This window comes from Aristolochia californica, unplaced genomic scaffold (genome assembly GCF_029961685.1).
Source record: "Aristolochia californica isolate CCGP_79_NKW_82.1479 unplaced genomic scaffold, dmAriCali1.0.hap1 SCAF_16, whole genome shotgun sequence".
In the NCBI taxonomy this organism is placed as follows: Eukaryota; Viridiplantae; Streptophyta; class Magnoliopsida; order Piperales; family Aristolochiaceae; genus Aristolochia; species Aristolochia californica.
Genome location: NW_027181837.1, coordinates 10,815,260 through 10,836,225, shown reverse-complemented (window position 1 = coordinate 10,836,225; position 20,966 = coordinate 10,815,260). Strand labels below are relative to the sequence as shown.

Sequence of the window (20,966 nt, the reverse complement as noted above, 5' to 3'; positions counted from 1 at the left end):
TCACAATGGTCACAAAATATAATTCTTTTATTATCCTTGGCAACACCATAGGATACTTGGTTTGCTCTCATATGTCTCAAAGAAGGAGCTATGTAATAATTGGTGCCAATAGTTAACTTGGCTGCCTCTAGTGCTTCTTGAAGATTATTAAAGTCTTTGCAAATAGGTCTGTTGAAATTCTGAACACTTTCGACAACTTCTGTCCAGGAATGAAAAATTCCTGGAGTGTGACCTTGGAAAACTACATAAAAATTAAAACTTTTCTTTTTCTGCAAAAAATATTCTGAAAGTCCATTAATACTGGCTAAAAAGTATTTATGATCTTTGGGAATTCTTTGGTAAGAAAGCCATAAGTTATCTATTAAACACTGTTCTTCTTTTGTAACTGAAATGCTAGGTAAAGTCTTAAAAGTAATATTAGATTTTGGAAAAACTACTAATTTGTGATTGCCAAAACTAAGAAATTCTTGTCCATAATTATTGAATCTGGAGGACGTTGGTATGGAAGAGCCGTGGTCTGGAAAATCCATCTGTTCAATTAATCATAATATTTGTGTCAAAAAATCTTCTACTAAGAGTATCTGCAAGACTATTATTTTTACCTTTAATATGTTCAAATTCAATCTTGTACCCATTTCCTGTAATAATATCTACAAGATTTAACCATCTTCTTCTACTTATCTTATTTTCTTTGCTTCTTTGGAAATATTTTACTATAGCCTCACAGTCTGTTCTTAAAGTAAATTCTTGTTATTTAACTTTTTTCTTTTAACTTTTTTAACCAAATTCTTATCTTCTTGGTTAAAGAATTTTTGGCCAGTTGGAGAAGTTTTTCCATATAGAGGGCCAATAATTTTTCCTATGTCTTTAATAAAAGGTCTGGCATAATTGACCAATCCTAAAAATCTTTGGAGTTTTTTTGTATCTAATAAATTGTCTGGCATTTCTAATATTTTCTTAGAAATATGATCTTGTAGTTCTATCTGACCTTGTCCTATATTTACTCCTAAGAATTTTATGTATTCTTTAAATAGTTCAATTTTTGTTTTACTAATAATGATTCCTTCTTGCATAAAGGTGGCTAATACTAATTGTTAGTAACCTATATGTTCTTCAATGGTTTTTCTAAACACTAAGATGTCATCTATGTATACTAGTACAAATGTATTATATTTCTTGAATATATTATCCATTTTTCTCTGAAAAGTAGTAGGTGCCTTTTTTAACCCAAAAGGCATTACTAACCATTCAAAATGTCCTTCTAAACATGTGAATGTTGTCCATTCTATACTATCTGGATGCATTTTTACCTGCCAAAATCCTGATTATTGGAAAAGAAATTAATTATTGGGTTTATATGGATTCTTGGTATAATACTTTTTATTACCAAAATTCCTCCCATAGACATTCCTAGTTTTTCTAGTGGAAAAAGAATGTCTATCAGAGGTCATTACCTCTACCCAGTTGGGTATATGCATGGTGGAACAAATTTGGGCCACCCCTTTCTATCTTACCAGAACCAATCAAGGTTCATTTTACAAAATGGACTAAATCCAGAAGACTTTGGATTTCTTTTTTGCATAGGTCCAGTAAAGCATGTTTCATTTGACTAGACCTTGCTTTTGTAGGAATGGTTCTTTCATTGAACCCATCAATATATGGTAAAGACACAATATATTTATGTCTATCCCAAAAAGTTGTAGGAATTTCACTACAAATTTCTTGGGAAAATACTTTCTGAAGAGAACTATTTTTTTCTTTCATGTCGTAGTTTCCAACTACTGTTCAAGTGTAAAACATTGTATTTCTTTATGCAGGAAACTAAGATGATGTTCCTTGACATTTCTCAATTCTGAAATCTCATTGATGAAGCAAATTTGATGTGGAGATTTGAAAGAGAAATATATTGGTTTATTATTAACCTCACCAAGAATTCCATGGTTATTAATGCCTTTGATTAGCATGATTTTCTCCAAAAATGGAATGCCTAATATGACTTGCTGGGTCATATTCTTGACTAACAAAAAATCTGTAATGATGCACTGGTCCTTAGTGCATATGGAGGCATTGTTTAATTTATACTTAATTTTCATTTTGTGTGGTTTTCTCAAAGTACTGGGTTGGAATTAACCTTTTCTGGATGTAGTTTAAATCTGCTCCACTATCAATCAGAGCTGTCAATTTGGGAATGACAAAGTTCTGATCAATAACCAAATTAATTACAGTATGCCATCTTTAATGGATGACTTTGGTGATTTGATTAAGAAAAGACTCATCAGATTTCTCATCAGTTTTCTTTTCTTGATTGTCATATTTTTTTTCAAGCTTGATTTCTTTAATCTCTTCTTGTAATGAGGAGATGGATACTGGTTGTTTTGAAGAAGAATTGGTTTCTTCATAATGACCAATAATTTCCTTCAAAGAATAAGGTTTAACTCCTTGAATGGGAGGTGTCTTTGAAGTACTTTGAATTTGTTCCAGATATTCTTTGATTAAATATCTTTGGGTTTGAGGATCTTCCTCTTGATCAATGTTCTTAAGCACAAGTTGTTGTTCATTCGTAAGAACATTATTCTGATGCATTTGTGCCATAGATTGTAGATGAGAATAGCTACAATTGGTCTTCTTCTGATTGGCTGGATGAGGCATAATCAATATCATCCCCAGAATCAGAGTTTAAGAGAATTTTGGCCAACTGAATTCTTAATCCTTCATCAATCTGAAGTTGGTTAAATTTCTCTTTAGTTTTGCATCTATTTGAATAGTGGCCTAATTTACCACATTTGTAACAGATAATTTTCTTTTGGTCTGGAGGATTTCTTCTAGGAGGTGGTCTTTGACGAGGAGGAGGTCTCCTAGATTTATGACAAGTCTTTTGATGAGACTGTCTTTTTGGATATCTCCTACTATAGTGTGAATAGGGTTCATGTCTCTTAGAGTGAGAGACTTTACCTTTTCCCTTCCTTTGATTGGAAGGTGATGGACCTGTGTCACAAGCAAATTTTTCACAGAATTCACCAACCTCACACTTTCCAGTAAGATTTTGTTTCTTAAGCTGAGCTTGAAGCTTTAAATCATTACATAAGGTCAACCCTTCTTGGATGATAGCACTGGTAAGGAGACCATATGTATATTGATGGTAGTTTATAATTCCTACCTCATTACCTAACCTTTTTCTTACCTTGATGGCAAAAAGAGTTGGTAAACCATCAATAAATTTTGCTTTCCAATATTCATTATTGGCATCTGGTCTTTGCATAACCTTAGTAAGGAAAACATCTTTATACCGGCGAAACTGGCTAAGTGTTCGACACCTAAGATTTTGCAAAACCTCTCTTCCCTTATCTGATTGGGAAGTCAGATTTCCAATGAAATGATGAACAATACAAGAAATCAAGGTATAAACTGCATCGTCCTCACCTAGGTAGGCTTGGCCAGATTTAGTTTTGATAACCTTCTTTGAATTATAAATTTCCTGATGTTGTTCAGGTGAGGATATTATCCCACCAACCTTTGAGAGTACCAGAAAACCCTTCAATAAGCATTTCTGCAATTCCTTGATCAGAATTCTTATGTTGCCGACAAATTGTATAATACATAAGCAGTCGGTGACATTGTTCCAATATCTGATATTCAGATAATCCATCTATATTCCATTCATAAATGGATTTTCCATCATAAGATTTTTTATCTAAATAAACATTCTCTTCATACAATAGGTCTTGAGGTGTAGGCCTATGGTAATAGAGTTTGTTAGGTAGATCCCATTTCCGAGTAGACTTTTTCTCATAATCCAATTTTTGGATACTCGGATCTTGTATCATGTCTTGAAGAATTTCTTCAGTCTGATTGACATTGGTTAAACCTAAATCTTTGAGATTAGAGTTTTGACCAATATCAGAATCAGAATATGTTGAAGGAGTTAAATCCTCAGAATTTTGAGATGAAAAATCTTCATTTAGATCTTCGTGAGATTCTAATGTTTGAATACTTTTCAGAATCTCCACAGCTTTTGCTTCTTTGGCTTGTTTTAGTTGATCTTCAGAAAGATTCACTCTTCCAAGTTGAGATAATAATTCATCAACAACTTCAGAATTATTATCCCATTTAAAGTTCCTAATAGGAATGGGTGGTTTGATGAGCGGTTTATTGTTCATCAACAAGGGTAATTTTCGAGAAAATAAGTCATAAGGATTTTGACAATATTTCCCTGGATTTTACCTTTATCCAACAAATCTTCAATACGAATTAGCTGTTGGCCAATTGTTTTGAGATTTAAATTGGTAAAATTGTTTTGCCTCCTGATTTGACCCATAGGATTAAGAGTGGAGAGAGAGAGAGAGAGAGAGAGAGAGAGAGAGAGAGAGAGAGAGAGAGAGAGAGAGATGCTCGTGCTTGTTAGCCAACCAGATGATTATTGTCGGAGAGTAGACATTAATGATCCTATGTGCTATCTTTCCAAACCATGAGGTCAACAACCTGTCCTAAGAATGTATCTGTTCTCAAGGTGGTTAAGAAGGTTTCTTGCCTCATCCATCCCAGTTTTGGTCAAAGCACGCCTCTGATTAAGGTCTCAAGGACAAAATGTACCACTGTGATGAAGGGAATTTTGGACCTCAATTTGAGTGTGTTTGGCATATGCATGTAGACCTCTTAGCCAGGATCAAGCAAACATCTGGTGAAGTTATCTTTCTGGACATCAATTTGTAATCCACTAAAAAACTTGAGTGAGCTTGCAGATGGATTTCATAGCACTAAATGCAGAGTGAGGGAGGGGATGTGGAGGAAACCATGAGACTGTTCAAGCATTGTGGCCTCTGCTTCATGGTTTGAGGCTGTCTAGAGATTGCTTTTTCATCTTGCTTAGACTTGAAGGAGCCTCTTCAAATGTCACCTAGTGGGCTTAGGCTAGATCCCTCCATTTTGGAAGCTCTCACATATGTTTAAGGAGATCGATGACAAGTTTTTTTTAAAAAAAGTTCTCTTGCTGTTTCTTGGGTTTGCACCCCTTGCTCAGCAATTCTCCATGATATTTCTTTAGTTGGGAGTGGCTACAGCAGTCAATCCTATCATGGGTGATTGCATTCCCCTCGTATAGATGGACTGGCGATGATGGGCTCCTTGCAGTCATCTAATGTTTTTAGTAGCCAGCTCATGTATCTATTTCTCTACTATCTAAAATAAAAATGAGAGAGAGAAGGAAAAGGAAGTGCTATGCAGTGATGGGGAAGATGCAGTCATTAGATTTTGTTGGTTCTCTTTTAATGTTTCTTGGGAAGGGACTTAGAAGCTCTGTTTGTGCACCAATTGGTGTATTGGTCTCTGTTTCACCCTTATGATGTTATTTGTGGTTGTGATTTGGAGCTTGGATGCAGGTGGTATGAAGCTGAAAGCTGCTTAGCCTTTGCATGCATCCGCTCTTTGCCCTTGATTTCTCATAGTGGAAGACATAAAGGCAGATTATGTTGTTGCTTTTTCTATTGAATTTCTTTAATATTACATAAAAAATTTATGGGAGAGGAAGGGAGATGTTGCTTTTTCTATTGAATTTCTTTAATATTACATAAAAAATTTATGGGAGAGGAAGGGAGAAGGGGAAATTAACAGATTAGTGTCTGGAGTGCCAAAAAATGTAAAAAAGGGTTTGTCGTCTTTGCTGCCTACCACAATGGCAATGAGGCTCTGTGCTTTCATGGACATTTTTATTGTGTGGTCACTACCTTCTCCATTGATTACATGAAAATTTTGCGTTATCTTTATTCTTAAATAAAACATCTATGAGTAAGCTGATTGGTAATGAGTGCTAGATTACCCTCAAACTGGTTTGTTTGACTGTTTTATTAATTGAAAGAGGGTGAAGCTTTATTCCGATATTACATGTATGACTCAACACAAGTATTTGACTCATAATGGGCAAGGATAATCTAAGTCCACTACTTTCTATATTTTGACAATTTCATGGGTAGCTTAATCTAAGTTCATTTTTGAAAATATAATTGGTGTTTCAAGTACCGGATGCTTAGCCTTTCATATGCCTTTCGATGCATACTATGATTGAGAACATCCTCTGATTTCTAGCCAGGACGCTTGGTATGGTCTTGGAGATCTTCAAAAACATTTAAGTTTTGCTTCTGATTCATATCTAACTAAGAACTGCTCTTATGTGGTCTGATTTACTTTTTTCTTCTATAGTATGGTCATTTCTTTGCAGATCCTCAATATGAGAATGTTCAGCACATTATATGTTGCAACTCTTATGCCACTTATGGTTATGACTTTGATTTTTCTAATTCTGTGGGATTCTTGAGGTATTCAGATCCAATCTTGATGTCATATACTGAGAAGGATGGGTCTTTATTTTAGAAATATGAAACAATATGTCTTAAATCATGTACAGACACACAGAGCCTCCTGTGATACAAATTTCTTTCCAGTATACTGTCATTGTGCTACCTGAGGAATCTTCAGTTTCAGGATCAAGTGCTGAAAACAAGTACGTATAACCAGCTGCCATGTGCTAGGAAGTCCTTGTCTTTTCATTTGTGGTCATTCTTTGTTTTAATCGACGCTAAAATTTATAATTCTCTTACCTATAGTTAGAGTTGTGTAAACATCAAAGTTTTTTTAACCCAGTATCATATGTATTTAGGTTTCTTGTACTATGTCATCACAAGGATTTCTCTGGTTTTTCATATTATATTGTAATTAGTATTATAGAAGCAGTGTATGGAGATCAGAACTTGGTCTAATATTAGAGTTTCTTGGGAAGAGGAGTAATAAGTTGTTCTCTATCTCTCTTTTTCCTTTTTTTTTTGTATAAAAGCGAGATAGTAATTTATTAGTAGAGAGAGGTACAAGATGGTAAAAGCAAACTTAAAAAGCATACAACTGAATAGTTATTAGAGGACATTAAAGAAAACAAATACAATAGCACAACCAATCTATTACAATGTTAAGCAATGGGAAGGGAATCTCCCATAATGAGTTGTTGTTCCAAGAAATCAGTTAGATGATTCACATCCCCATAGAGTGGCATCCAGCTCTTCCATCAAATGCCTATAAAGGTCGACAATTTTCTCAAAAATCAGAATTAAGCATCAAGGTGAGGTCTTCCCTGAACATCCTGCTTGAAACAACAGCCAAATCACCTCAATGATGGCAGGATTAGAAAAAAGAGTTGGTAAACACTCTTAAGGCCTATGAGGAGGATCAAAAACTCTGCCTCAATGGGTCACACTGCATCCACCAGCTAGGCTAGGATTGCTCTGAGATCAAAATTGTGCTTTTACCACCTGTTCTATGGTGGTGTCTACTCCTTGATTGTCTCCATTCTAGCAGTCAAATGTGAGGCAATCAGCTTTCTGTTTCTCTCTGAATGGATCCAAGGAGATGAACAAGGTCAGGAATTTCACTGGACAAAAATTTTATGTAGTTCTAAATCTTAGTTGATTAGTCAATTTGGGAGGTCCACTCCTCAACCTGTAGACCTTACTGTTTTCAAGCCTAAACTTATCGGGACTTATTCTTCTCTCTCTGACCGGACCTAACATCTTACACTGAGATGAAGACTATCTTGGCAACTAATTCAACTCTAGCCCTCATAGAGCAATAAACAACACTGTTATGCTGGAAATTTGCTGCCATTTTCATCAATAGTTTGTTTCTCTTATTCATTCAAACCTTTTTTTAGGGGATTGTTTGACTTTCTTCAAGCATCTTCTAGGGGGGTTTGTTGGCAAAGAAATGAGTTTGGTCAGTCTCAACCAGCAGCTGCAGCATTTGATAATTACTCTTTGCTTTGGTCAATGCTCTTGTTAAAGTCACGAAAAAGATCTTGGTCATTGTTATTGTAACATAATCAGATATGAGAAAGATGAAGTTTTGGAGTGAAGAATAACCAATTCTGGGAAGTCTCACTTTGCGTCAACATTGATCAACCCCTATATAAAGATGGCATCGAGTTGATGTGCAGAGCAAACATACCATGTTATAATCTTGCCAGTCATAATTGCATCGTGAATCAAATGACAATTTGCTTTAATGTATTTAGTTCTCTCATGAAATATTGGATTGTTAACAATAAAACTAACAGCCTGATTGTCACAAAATATTGCCATAAGTTTTCAATTGAGAACCCAAACTCTATTGCTAAAGACTTAATCCACATTATTTCACAAGCTGCATACGCTTGACCTTGCTAGTATAGTTTGTTTTGGTACTTTTTCTAGGTCACAAGGTTACTGCTCATAAATGTGCAATAAGTACTTACTGAGGTTCTACTAATTTTAGACTTTACATTGTCAACATTTTGAAAACCTGATTATTTCTAGATTATGGTGTGGTTTATGAAACAATCCCTGTCCACATTTTAAATACCTTAATATCTGTTTCACAACTTCAACTCCTCAGGTTTTCCATAAACTGACTGACAACACCATCAACATAGGAAATATTAGGTTGAGTCTTAAATCAGCTTACCAACAAGTCTTGTAGTATTGGGTCTTATCTTTAGGTATTGGAGTCTGACATTATCAACATAGGAAATGTTAGTTTGAATCATTGGATCGTTATTCAGTTTCCTAATAAGTTGTCTATACTAGGTCTTATCTTTAAATATTGGGTTTTGTTCATCATGCAAATTTGCATTTGTTTGCATCAAACTCTCTGTTGACTTTGCTCTAAATAAACCTCTCTCAGCTTATCTCAGTCTACATATCGGTTGTATATTTCCTTTGTGTTCGTATAATTTTGTCCTTGTTTCATGCAACATCAATATTGAGGAAGTAAATCAGGTGTCTTAAATCCTTGGTTTGAAAATGTTGTTTCATATTCTCACTTTCTTGTTGTGTAGTCATCTACATAGACTATTAAGATAACAATACTTTTGTCCCTCTGGAGAACAAAGATAAAGTGGTATGAATGGCTCTTTTTAGACCCCAAGCCTATCATCGTTTGACTGAATTTATCAAACCAAACTCTTGGCTCGGTTTTAGACCATATATTGCCTTTCCAATCTACGAGCCCTATATTTCTCCCCTTGAGCAACATATCTAGGATATTGCTTGATATAGGCCTTTACAATAATATCCTCATAACAAAAAGATATTTTTAATGTCCTACCCTTTATTAACAGTATTAGAATTGGATGAAATTTAATTTGACATCAGGAGAGAATGTTTCATAAAAACCCAGTGACAACTACAACAATGTTGCTCTTATACCATTAAAATAATCAGAATTAGGAAAGATGAAGTTTTGGAGTAAAGAATAGCCAACTACAGGAATTCTCTCTTTGCGTTAATCTGAGATTAGTATATATATAGAACCTTCATCCCTTAATAAATTTCTCTAATGAGTTTTTACAAGATGAGACTAAAATACCTGTGAGTAAAAGCCTACCTGTCACTCAGAATAAGTTGAGGTACTGAACTACCATTAACTTAAAAAGCATGCTCTAAGCATAAACCACAATAACAGGAATGCCCCTGAATTATAAGAAATACCTGTCCACAGTTGTTAAGAAAATCTTATTTGCCTTTTAGAAAGAAAAAAATATGAACATTGATGTTAACAATATTTTGTGGAATTGGATTCTTTTGACTGATGATTGATAGGTACTAGTATTTAATTACTCGAGGAAAGAAAATTTTGAAACTGTTTTTTTTTTTAATTCAAAGATGTTTGTTGTTAAATACTCCATGAAAAACTTTCTCATATATTGTTCCACTCATAAAGAGGAGTGTTTTGGCCTTTTTCATTGTTGAAATGTGGTTGTCAATGCCTTCCCCTAACTGTCAACATTCTTCTCACTACATTTTTTATGGCATAACAATGTACTTTCTTTAGGTCCAGATACTCCCTTAAGCGGCACTTAAGGATAAGGACATTTCAATATGCTACAGCTGCAAATATGAATGAACTTTATGACAGTGTTGATCCTGAAGTTGTGTTGTCAATCCTTGTTCATAAGGTTGTTTCGTATCAATTTTTTTTTTGCTGTATTTTATTATTAGATTTCATTTGTTTCTTAGTGTAGAACAAGCTAGTTTTATTGAGAGTTTGGAATATCTTGGTTGAGTAAGACACTTCTGTATTTGAGAGGCCTGATATGCATCACCATTCTGAATGGATTTTTGAGCAATGGCGGGAAATTTGGTTTAAGGCAACAATCTATACCTGAAGCTCATCTAAACGTTTTGGGTCCAAAAAAGTTAGTGTTGTTGGATTAAAAAAATTGGACCATGGGCTATGGATGTACAAGAGTAAAGTAAACTCTTAAAATGGCAGGTTGAACTCAAGTACACATGAGCACTATCTAGGTAAAAAGGGTGTTACATCTTTTAGGTAAGCTAGAGATTGATGCATTAGTGCCTTTTTCGTGTGATACATTCTGTAAATTTTCACTGTTGATGAGTGTGTGTGTGTAGATATATAGATTTGGTTTTTTTTTCTTGTTAGCATTTTTTTTCTTTGTATGCATTTAATAATATGGAATTGACCATTTCAGAAAAAAAAAAAAGGGAATTTGTCAAATGCTTAGCTATCTGCAGTATTTTTTTGACTTGTTTGTGGTAATATGGTTTGTGAACATGATTTCTCTGCCATTGATGTTGAATCATAAATTTCCTGTGCCAAATATGCCTTCTGGTTTACTATACTTCTTAAAGTTCCATCACATGTGGAGACGGGAAAAAGAAGGAAAACTGTTGTGTTTTCGAGTCAATTAAACTAGTCAAAAACATTAAGGTCAGTCCTGACTGGAGACTTGAGTACCACAATCTACTTTATATTGATCCTTCCTGCTCATTTGCCCTTGTTTGTCACAAATTTTTAGGTAATTTCAGGTTCTTTGGAGCAAGGAATTAGGGAGGGTAGGATTTTGCTTAAGGATTGGCTTGTTATTCTCATAGTACAGTATAATGAAGCCTATAAACTTGTTCAACACGGAAATGAATCTTTACTTTCTCGCGTTGATGTGGCATTTTCTCAGTGCCCTCAGCTGCAGCCTCTGCCTCGACTTGTGTTTGCTCTGCTTAGAAGCCCACTTCTCTGCTTGCATGAAGAAGGTGTTCATCCCGATTATCGCATGTATCTTCAATGCATGTTCAGGTACTTACTAGATATATTTGACTGTTTCTATATTTTTTCTTCCACTCGAAGTTCAACAAAATTTGGCTTGACAATAACAATGTTTAGATTGTTTTGCTTTACCTACTAATACTAATGTTATTTGGTGCATGCCTCTTGCGAACAACAATTAACAAACTGAAACAAGACAGAAGTATCACTCCAAAGCTCACATTTATTCGAGGGGGACAGGACAATGCCACTGTGTTCGAAAACTATCTCATAGAAGAGTAGGATGTTGATGGTAATGGTTTAACAAGTGTGGTAGGCTTTGTATCCTTCTTGGATGAAGTGTCTTAGCGGGTGGCGGAGTATCATAAATGAGTTAGCTAGATAAATGTTCTTGCAGTACCAAATCATGCTTTGTGTCAAAACCCATGGAGCACCCTTTGATATCGCATTGGTATTCTGCTTCCTTGTCTTTTAGTTTCTGCTCTTTCCAGAGGCGGTAGTCAGAAGGGACGACGAACGAGTCGTCCACCCCTGTAATCACTTTCGAGTGAAGAAAGAAATAGGTCCCTCATCTGTGTCCCTTAGAGTGAGCGACAAAAAACTAATTAGAATCGAGAATACTGAAATCGAAAAGTATTTCTTCCCTTTTTAGAAGCAACTCGTTCATTTTGACGGTTACTATGTCGAACTGTGGTACTCATAAAATATGGCTGGACATGGTACTACTTTCTTTCTTTCTCCTAATTATTCAATCCTATGGTTCAATTCTCTGCGAGATGAAATGTCTTCATGTCTCTTCATTTGCAAGGGAAAAAGGTCGGCCTAGTAAGAAGCTCAGGACTTCCACTAAGGTTTTATAATTTTGAAAACCCCAACTCTCGTTCTGTATTTGGTTGCTCTCCTGTTCTTCCCCTGATTTTTTTTTCTTGGAAGGAGGATTATCGAATTGCTGTTGTTGATGATGGTGATGATTATGCCGAAGATTTTGATTAGGATCGTCGTGAAGGTATTACTTTTGTTCTTTTTTTTGGTTTTGTTTTAGCTTTTTGTTTTTAGTTCACTTTAGGTGCTTGAATTGTGTTTATGGGTACGGAATATGGATTATGAAGATGAAAGCGGACTGATGAAGAGGAATTTTTCTAAACTCGAATTAAAGCCTGATCATGCAAACCGCCCTTTATGGGCTTGCGCTGATGGATCTTTCTTGAGACATTCTCACCGTTGTATAAGCAAGCCTATGATTTCCTCATTGCAATTGCTGAGCCCGTTTGCCGGTATTTAAGATGTCCTTCTATTTTCTTCTACTTAAAACTCAGTGTGGTTGCTCATTTTCATTTTGTTGGAAAAATGTTGTGCAGGCCAGAGTCTATGCATGAGTATAACTTGACGCCTCATTCCTTATATGCTGCTGTTTCTGTTGGGCTCGAGACTGAAACAATAATTACTGTTTTGAACAAGCTATCAAAGACTAAGCTCCCTAAAGAAATGATTGATTTCATTTATGCTCCAACTTCTAATTATGGGAAAGTAAAACTTGTACTTAAGAAGAACCGGGTACTTTGTGGAGTCCCCTTTCCCGGTGGTACGAATTTGGTCTCGTATTCTATCACAAGTGGTTTATTATTATTATTGATGTTGTTATTATCATTATTATTATTCTTATGGTGATGAGGGGAATTTGGAACTTATGCTTTACATGATACTTGCAGGTGCTGAAGACTTTGCTGAAGGACGAGGTTATATCTAAAGCGAGAATTTATTCCAATGAGGTAATTTATTTTCCTGTTATTTTCTTCATGCATGTCCACTATATTTTTCTGAGGTGTTATTCTGAGTTGTGCCTTTTTATATTTAGTCTTTTATCTTATCATTTTGGCGAGTGACAGAAAATTTACATAGGAGTTTCTATGGATTCATCTATATGCCTATTCTTTACATATTTTACTATTATTCAAAATGGTTGCATTTACCATTTAAATCATGAAGTTGTTTGCTTGTTATAGTGGAAGAAAATAACTTTGCTCTTTTTCTTTTTCATAGAAGGGAAGTGGAGTTTGAACATCTCTTTAAAAAAAAAATTGTGCTGTTAAATAATTTAATCATTTTTTTCCTGCATAGTGAATCAAAACTCATTTTGAATTGAAATTATGAAATCATCTCCAAAGCCACTATCACACTACAGCATGGAGAGATTATTTGTCACTACTAAACCCTCAGATGAATGGTTAAATTTCTATGATAGATCATGAGAACTCTGACACAATTCTGATGGTGATGCAAACTCTTGATCTACTGTTTAGGGTTCACAAGGAAGTGATGTATTTACAGTTAGCAAAGCTTTGAGTGAAATGGATGGTGGTGGTCATCAGGAGTTGTTCACTGGTGCTGATGTGGCAGCAGTAGCTGAAGAGAAAGAAATCCATTCTTTTGAAATAGATCCTGCTCAGGTAGGGTGGTCTATGAATGATGATGTATATTTAAGTGATTAGTGGTTATAATTTTTTTGACCTAACTTAAACATTTACAGGTTGAAAGTGTCAAGCAAAGGTGCTTACCAAATGCATTAAATTATCCCATGTTGGAGGAGTATGACTTCAGAAATGATACAGTAAGCTTTATTTCTCACAAATGCTTGATGTTCTGCCAGTTTTGTTCCTTGTCACACATCATGGGTATGCTGTTGACTTGATGTTGCTTACTGCAGGTGAACCCTGACTTAAACATGGAATTGAAGCCTCAGGCTCAGCCACGCCCATACCAGGAAAAGAGTCTCAATAAAATGATTGGAAATGGTGAGGCCTATTGTAAGGCAATATTTTTCATGTCAATATAACTCTCCAGAAAAATAGTTGAGACTGTTGAAGACATTGTGTAGAATTCTCAGAGAGGCTACATTGGCTAGTGCACTAGAACTAGATATTACACACATTGGTTATCCATGATTTCATCCAATTTCATGTATAATCTTACTTCATCTTGGTACTGTGATTATACTGATTGTCACATAGGCCAAACATAATCATGCTTACCAGTGGACATCTCCATCATGATAGGTGCAATTTCAACTGATTTTTCTATTACCAAAAATTTAAAGAATCATGTAGTTGGAAGTAGGCTACTCTCTTTTGTAGTGTGGAATACCAAATGTCTGACAGAACTTCCGTTGTGGTTGCCAGTCATTTGGAGTTGTTGTACTGACATAGTGCTTGGTGATATCTTATATCGTGATCTATATCATATAAGATTCTATATCAAGAATATGTTGATGAAGCATAATATTATCATATCCATTTTGGATAATCCTTTTCTACCTTTGCTTTCATTTTTCTCCTATCAAATAGTCTGGCTGTTCCATGTATTTCTTAATAAATTCTTTCGTTTTTCTTGTTGTCATTGAAAACAAATTCTTGTTGTGCCTTGGTTTTTGTGTTTTCTACCACAAATTAGTTGAGCTGCATTTTACTGATTGGTGTTCTGCATCTTGTCCAAGCATATTGATTTGTTGTTCGTTTATATTTGAACTTTTCTTCTTATATTACTTGACCTTGTAGATGCAATGTCGAGAACCTGTGTGGCTCGATTATTTGCTATTTTGAGGGTGCCAGCTTTGGATGTACCACCCAAGAGGTGGCCTAGAGTTGGTTGGTCAATGCTACCACATGCTTGCACTTGCAAAGACATCATGCTGCTGAGTTATGTAGGAGTTTGTCCTTTCTAGAGGATTGAATAATGTGGCAATGATGAGGCTGTCAATTTTCTCTAACATGAGCGAGCCTCTTCATGGTATGAGCCCTCAATTGGTGGGTGCAAGCTATCGATTGTCAGTCACTTGTTAGAAATAATGTTGGTTTTGAAGAAGACCACCTTGGATGTGTATACCTTGAGGCTTTCATTTAAGAAATGATCTCTTAAATAGGATGCTAGGTTCACACCTATATAAGATGTATGAGTCCATGTTAAAAGTCAGTTTTCTACAATGACAACCATATATATGATTTTTTTTAATATTATATTGGTATTTATCAAATAAATATTAATTTTCTTCTATTTTAAAAGAAAAAACCCTCTTTGGATATGTGCTTAATGATGATCAGTTCTTCTCTATTAAAGGTAAGACAAAGCATCAATTATGGCTTGATAGATAGATAGATAGATAGATGAATGTTCTTGCAGTACCAAATCATGCTTTGTGTCAAAACCCATGGAGCAGCCTTTGATATCGCATTGGTATTCTGCTTCCTTGTCTTTTAGTTTCTGCTCTTTCCAGAGGCTGTGGTCAGAAGGGGCGACGAACGAGTCGTCCACCCCTATAATCACTTTCAAGTGAATAAATAAATAGGTCCCTCTTCTGTGTCCCTTGGAGTGAGCCACAAAGAACTAATTAGAATCGAGAATACTGAAACCGAAAAGTATTTCTTCCTTTTTTAGAAGCAACTCGTTCGTTCATTGTCGAACTCCCTTCCTAATAACAACAAACAAATGCAAATTAGGAAATAAGGAAGAGGAGGACTCTCCTTCGGAAGAAATGACTACAGGGAGCCTTGAAGAGGAGCATCACAATTATCAACTCTGCCATTATTTGTATCTTCCAATGCATTCATTGCTAGGACAATAAGTACTTCCCCATGAGAATGATCTTTGAACATGTTGGGCCGGTAGTTAAGGATTATCTTAAAAGAGGGAAACATATGTCCAAACATACCAAGTTCTACTTTGAGGGTCATAACATCTATATACCCTTTCTCAAATCTAGGGTAACCCATGAAAAACATTGAATGGATCAATAATACATTATTTTTCTTGGATGGACTTGAATTATTGTTAAATTCCATGGTTTAATCCATATGAACTAGGTTTTATAACTTTTATATAAAATTTGACTTTTACGATCTTTAAGGTCTTCCACTTTACTTGCCATCTTCATAATAGTTTTCTTTCAATTTTTCCTTTGGGGTATTGACTCAACAACTTAAATCTTCTATTTTCTCACTCCAACTCATGCCATAGACCACTAGAGTGTGTAATAAAGGGTATGTATCTAACAACATCAATACTTTTCTTCACTTCAATTTCCAATTTAATGCACAATTGATGGCAATTCAGCTGTTGTAAGAGATGATTTAGTTAATTTTGTTAGTTGCATAAGACATTAACATCAACGCTTAAGGATCATTTGTGTCGACTTAGGAAAATAAAACGGTGAGAAAATTATTTTTTCTTTTACTAATTTTCTCATTGGATGATGTTTTTATTGACAAATTCTCTTAGAAAATTTTCTTGCATTTGTGACGCCATTGAAAATAAAATAAAATAATAATTACGTAGTTGTAGTGTTTACATTTGAACAAAATAAGAAATTAAATATAGAAAATGAGCAATCAACATAAATCTTCTTGGCTTACTTTTCCCATGATATCAGATTAAGCAATAAGAAACATACTTATTTTTTTTAAAGACAAGAAGATCAAAAAGATAACTTTTTCTATTCATTAAATAGTGAAAATATTAGAAAAAAAATTCAAAAACAAATTCCTCTATATATTTTTCTTATAATGTTCTATCTGTATATACACACCCTTAAATTTTTTATGACTCGTTACATGTAATCTCCATAACATAAGTAAAATATGTTATTTTTCAATCATGTTTCTCATGATCTCCACAAACCTGAGGTTACATTGTCCTCATCAAAGACTCAGGTCAAACACATAATCAAAACTAGGAGTGTACAAAAAAAAAAGAGCTTAAATTCACTCCGTTGGGTGGAGAAGGGATAAAAGGAAATAACCCTAAGTTCAGGTCAAGTTTGGGACTCGAGGTCCAACACATAATCAAAGTTAGGAGTGGGCGAAAAAAAAACTTAAATTCACTCCGTTTGGAGGAGAAGGGATGGAGGGAAATAACCCTAAGTTGGAGGTAGGCTTGGGTTTTCCCAAATTTGACCTAAACTTGATGGGAATACCTTATTGATATTTTTTAAAATTAAATAACATATAAATAAAACTTATCTATTTTTTATTTTTTATTATTTATATTTTGACATTGTATAATAATTTTATGCATTGTATTCTTTAATTATATTTATATTTAAAAAATATTTTAATTGGAGAGTTACTAGGTTGACTTGGGAATGAGACAATGGATAATGTTTGACTTCTAAACCGTTCGGGTTTCCGAGTTGGGGTTCGGGTTCTCAAAACCAGACCCATGCTTTCCCCTCTGAATTAACCCGCTTTTTCTTTGGCCGGACCAGCTCAAACGGCGTTTACTAGATCGCTGGTTTAGACGAATCGAGCCAAGCAGGGAAAGAAGTTTGTGTTTTTTTTGGTTCCTCATTATTTGGGTTTTTATCGACCTCGCGACTCTGCAACTCTGCTGTTGTCTTCTTGTCAATGGCAGTTAGGCCGATAGTATCTCATTTCCCGACCGATCCCGATGCACTAGAATCCTCCGGCTTTCCTTGGGGAGTCACCGTTACCCCATTTTCTCCAGTTGACGAGCTTGGTAACCCCCCTGTTTCCGGGTCCAATGGTAACCTTGTTCCTCGCTGCGATAATTGCTGGGCTTATTTCAATTCCTACTGCAAGCTTGAACAATGGGCTTGGATTTCTTCTCAATTCTTACTCAGCCCACGGAAAGTAAAGATATTAGCTTAAGCTTTATCTACTGCTGAATAGTTAACCAAATATGAGAGAAAGAATTATTCGGCTAACAAAGTGTCTAAGAAAAATTACAATGGTAAAAAGAATTTTAAGAAGGAGAAAGGGGAGAAGAAGTCAAGGGCAAAGGACACCAAGGCTAGGCCGGAAGAGAAGAAACGAGGGGACAAATAGAAAAAGAAGGTCCATTGTTTCATATGCGAGGGATTTTCTTGGAAAGAGGTTCCTCAATGCTGCTCAAACTGAGGTGAACAATGGAGGGATTGAGCCTAGGTTGGGCTCCTTAACACTTCTCCATGCTGTTGTCCGTTCAAAGGAGGAGAAGGTTGCTCCACTTCCGGTAAGACCCTTAAGAGAACTTCTTTTTATTTCTCTAACACTTGCTGGACGTACTGTTAGAGCAGTGGTGAACACTGGCGCCACCCACAACTTCCTTTCGGAGGAGGAGGCTAGGCGCCTAAATATACAAGGAGAGAAAGATGGGAGCAAAATAAAAGCTGTAAATTCTGCTGCTCGTGAAGTCCAAGGCATTGCCAAGAACATCCCGGTGGAGATAGGCAAGTGGGTTGGATTTCTGAATTTTACTATTGTTGTCATGGATGATTTCAATGTGATTTTGGGAATGGAGTTTTTCAAGGTTTGTAAGGCATTTGTAATGCCGCATGTTGGGGTAGTGGGGATTATGGACGAGTAAAGTCCTTGTACTATTTCTGAACTTGACAACAAAGATGTAACAAAAAAGGACTTAATGCTATCAGCCCTCCAGCTTAAGAAAGGTCTTAAGCAGGGCCGCTCTACTTACATTGCTTCTATTTGTGCTATAGGGCAGGTAGAGGTCATGCCTACCCCTAAAGAGATACAAGCCATACTGCATGAATATAGAGATGTCATGCCTGAACAACTTCCAGCGCAGTTACCACCTAGGAGAGGGGTGGACCATCGCATAGAGCTTGAGCCCGGAGCAAGAAATCCAGCACGAGCCCCATACCGAATGGCGCCCAAAGAGTTGGACGAACTGCGAAGACAACTCAGTGAGCTGCTGGATGCTGGGTTTATAAGGCCAAGCAAAGCACCTTATGGCGCCCCTATACTGTTTCAGACTAAGAAGGATGGCAGTATAAGACTGTGCATCGATTGTAGGGTGCTCAACAAGGTAACTATAAAGAATAAGTACCCTATTCCTCTTTTTGCAGATCTCTTTGATCAGTTGAAAGAGGCGCAAGTTTTCTCCAAATTGGATTTGCAAAGTGGTTATTACCAAGTCCGGATTGCTAAAGGAGACGAGGGGAAGACTACTTGTGTAACCAGATATGAGGCTTACGAATTCATGGTTATGCCCTTTGGCCTAACCAATGCAGCTGCAACATTTGTACTATCATGAGCGAGGTACTTTCCGAATACTTGGACAAGTTTGTTGTTGTTTATTTGCATGACATCGTGGTGTACAACAAGAGTATGGACAAGCACAAGAAACACCATCGAAAGGTGTTCGAAACATTGAGAAATAATCAGTTGTATGTCAAGGAAGAGAAGTGCTCCTATGGGTTGCAAGAGGTGTCCTTTCTTGGACATTGGATAGGGGGAGGACGGATATTGATGGATAGCAAGAAGGTGGAGGCTGTGCGTGACTGGTCAATCCCTTCCAAGGTGCGTGACCATAGGAGTTTCCTTGGTCTTGCAAATTATTACAGAAGGTTTATCAAGGGCTTCTCAGCTATAGCAGCCCCCTTGACTGACCTTTTCAAGAAAGACCAAAAGTGACGATGGACGGACTCATGCCAAAGAGCATTCCAACGGCTAAAGGACACCATGGTGGCTGAACCAGTGCTGCACCTTGCTGATTTCAGTAAGCCGTTTGAGGTAAATACAGATGCCTCGAACTATGCCATTGGAGGTGTACTAGAACAAGACAGACACCCAATCGCTTATGAGAGTAGGAAGCTGAATGAAACTGAGCAATGTTGTATTGTACAAGAGAGAGATGACGACTGTAGTACATTGTTTACGTCTTTGGAGGCACTATCTTTTAGGCTCCAAATTTTCTATAAAAACTGACAACGTCGCATCTAGCTACTTCCTTACGCAGAAAAAGCTCAATCCAAAGCAGGCTCGGTGGCAAGATTTCTTGGCCGAGTTTGACTTTCAGATGATGTATAAAGCAGGGAAGGCCAATGGTGGTACAAACGCACTGATCAGGATGGTGGACGCACCTAACTCTTACGAGGAAGAGTCTAGCCTGAGCTTGGTGCACATGGTGCAACTAGCACCAGCAAGTGCAGTCTTGGCGCATGTAGCAACCCTTCCAACTTGTGCGGCAGCCAGGTGAAAATGAAAAGGGCACAGTAGCTGCTGGAAAGGGCACAGATGCACACGGTGCATCAAACTGGAGCAACATGCGTGTGCGTGACTAAGGAGGAAACGAGCGTGACACCTTGTTTTCGAGTGGCTGCAACCCCTCATACAACAGCAAGCGGCACTTGCTTCACGCATGGTGCGGTAGCATCAGAACATGAAGAGGCGCGATGAGAACCAAGGAAACATGGTAGTTGTCACACTCCCTGCCTTCCAAAGGTGCCTAGAGGACGGGCCAGAAGCAGCAGAGCGACGACCCGGGAGCGGATTCCCCACAGACTGGAGGATAGGAGACGTCCATCTCGAGGCACATCACGACCTACCGGCAACACCAGCGAGACCCAGTTTGGCAACCCGATTGGGAGTCAGTGGATCCATAGTACGAGCTGCCTCCTGAACTTCATCTTAATCATTTTGAAATGCGGGGGTAAGGGAACCCGTGTTGGCTTTTATAGAGAGGCAGTTGACATGTATGTCGACAAAAGAATGTCACTATCACTCTATTTGGAAAATATTTTTATATTTCCAACAACACATGGGATTTGGCCGCTAGCTGCCATAATAATGGAAGACAACTGGTTCATAGCAATTGGCCCTCCGGTAGTACCAAAGACAGCTAGATATATAATAATGGCAAGGTCCACTTAGAGAACCTACAACCTCAATAATGGAGGCATACTTCGGCCGCCTCAATAATGGAGGCATCATGTTACATTTTTATTGGTGGACTTGTAAAAAAGTTGTATCTACCTTTGCAAGCTCCATCTATATAAGGAGCATTGTTTTATTGTAGAAGGTATCACTTGGAAAATAATTTTCTCTGTCTCCAAGGTTGCTTAGCAGTGTGCTTGTTTTTTGCAGTTTAAATTGTAAGTT

General features: G+C 36.7%; 2 pseudogenes; both read left to right on the top strand.

The window, feature by feature from the left end:
- Positions 1-11,451, top strand: part of LOC137952768 (protein transport protein SEC23 D-like) — an 82,489-nt pseudogene extending 71,038 nt beyond the window's left edge.
- A 308-nt stretch (positions 11,452-11,759) lies between these two features.
- The window catches only part of LOC137952573 (general transcription and DNA repair factor IIH helicase/translocase subunit XPB1-like), a 48,191-nt pseudogene continuing 38,984 nt past the window's right edge, over positions 11,760-20,966 (top strand).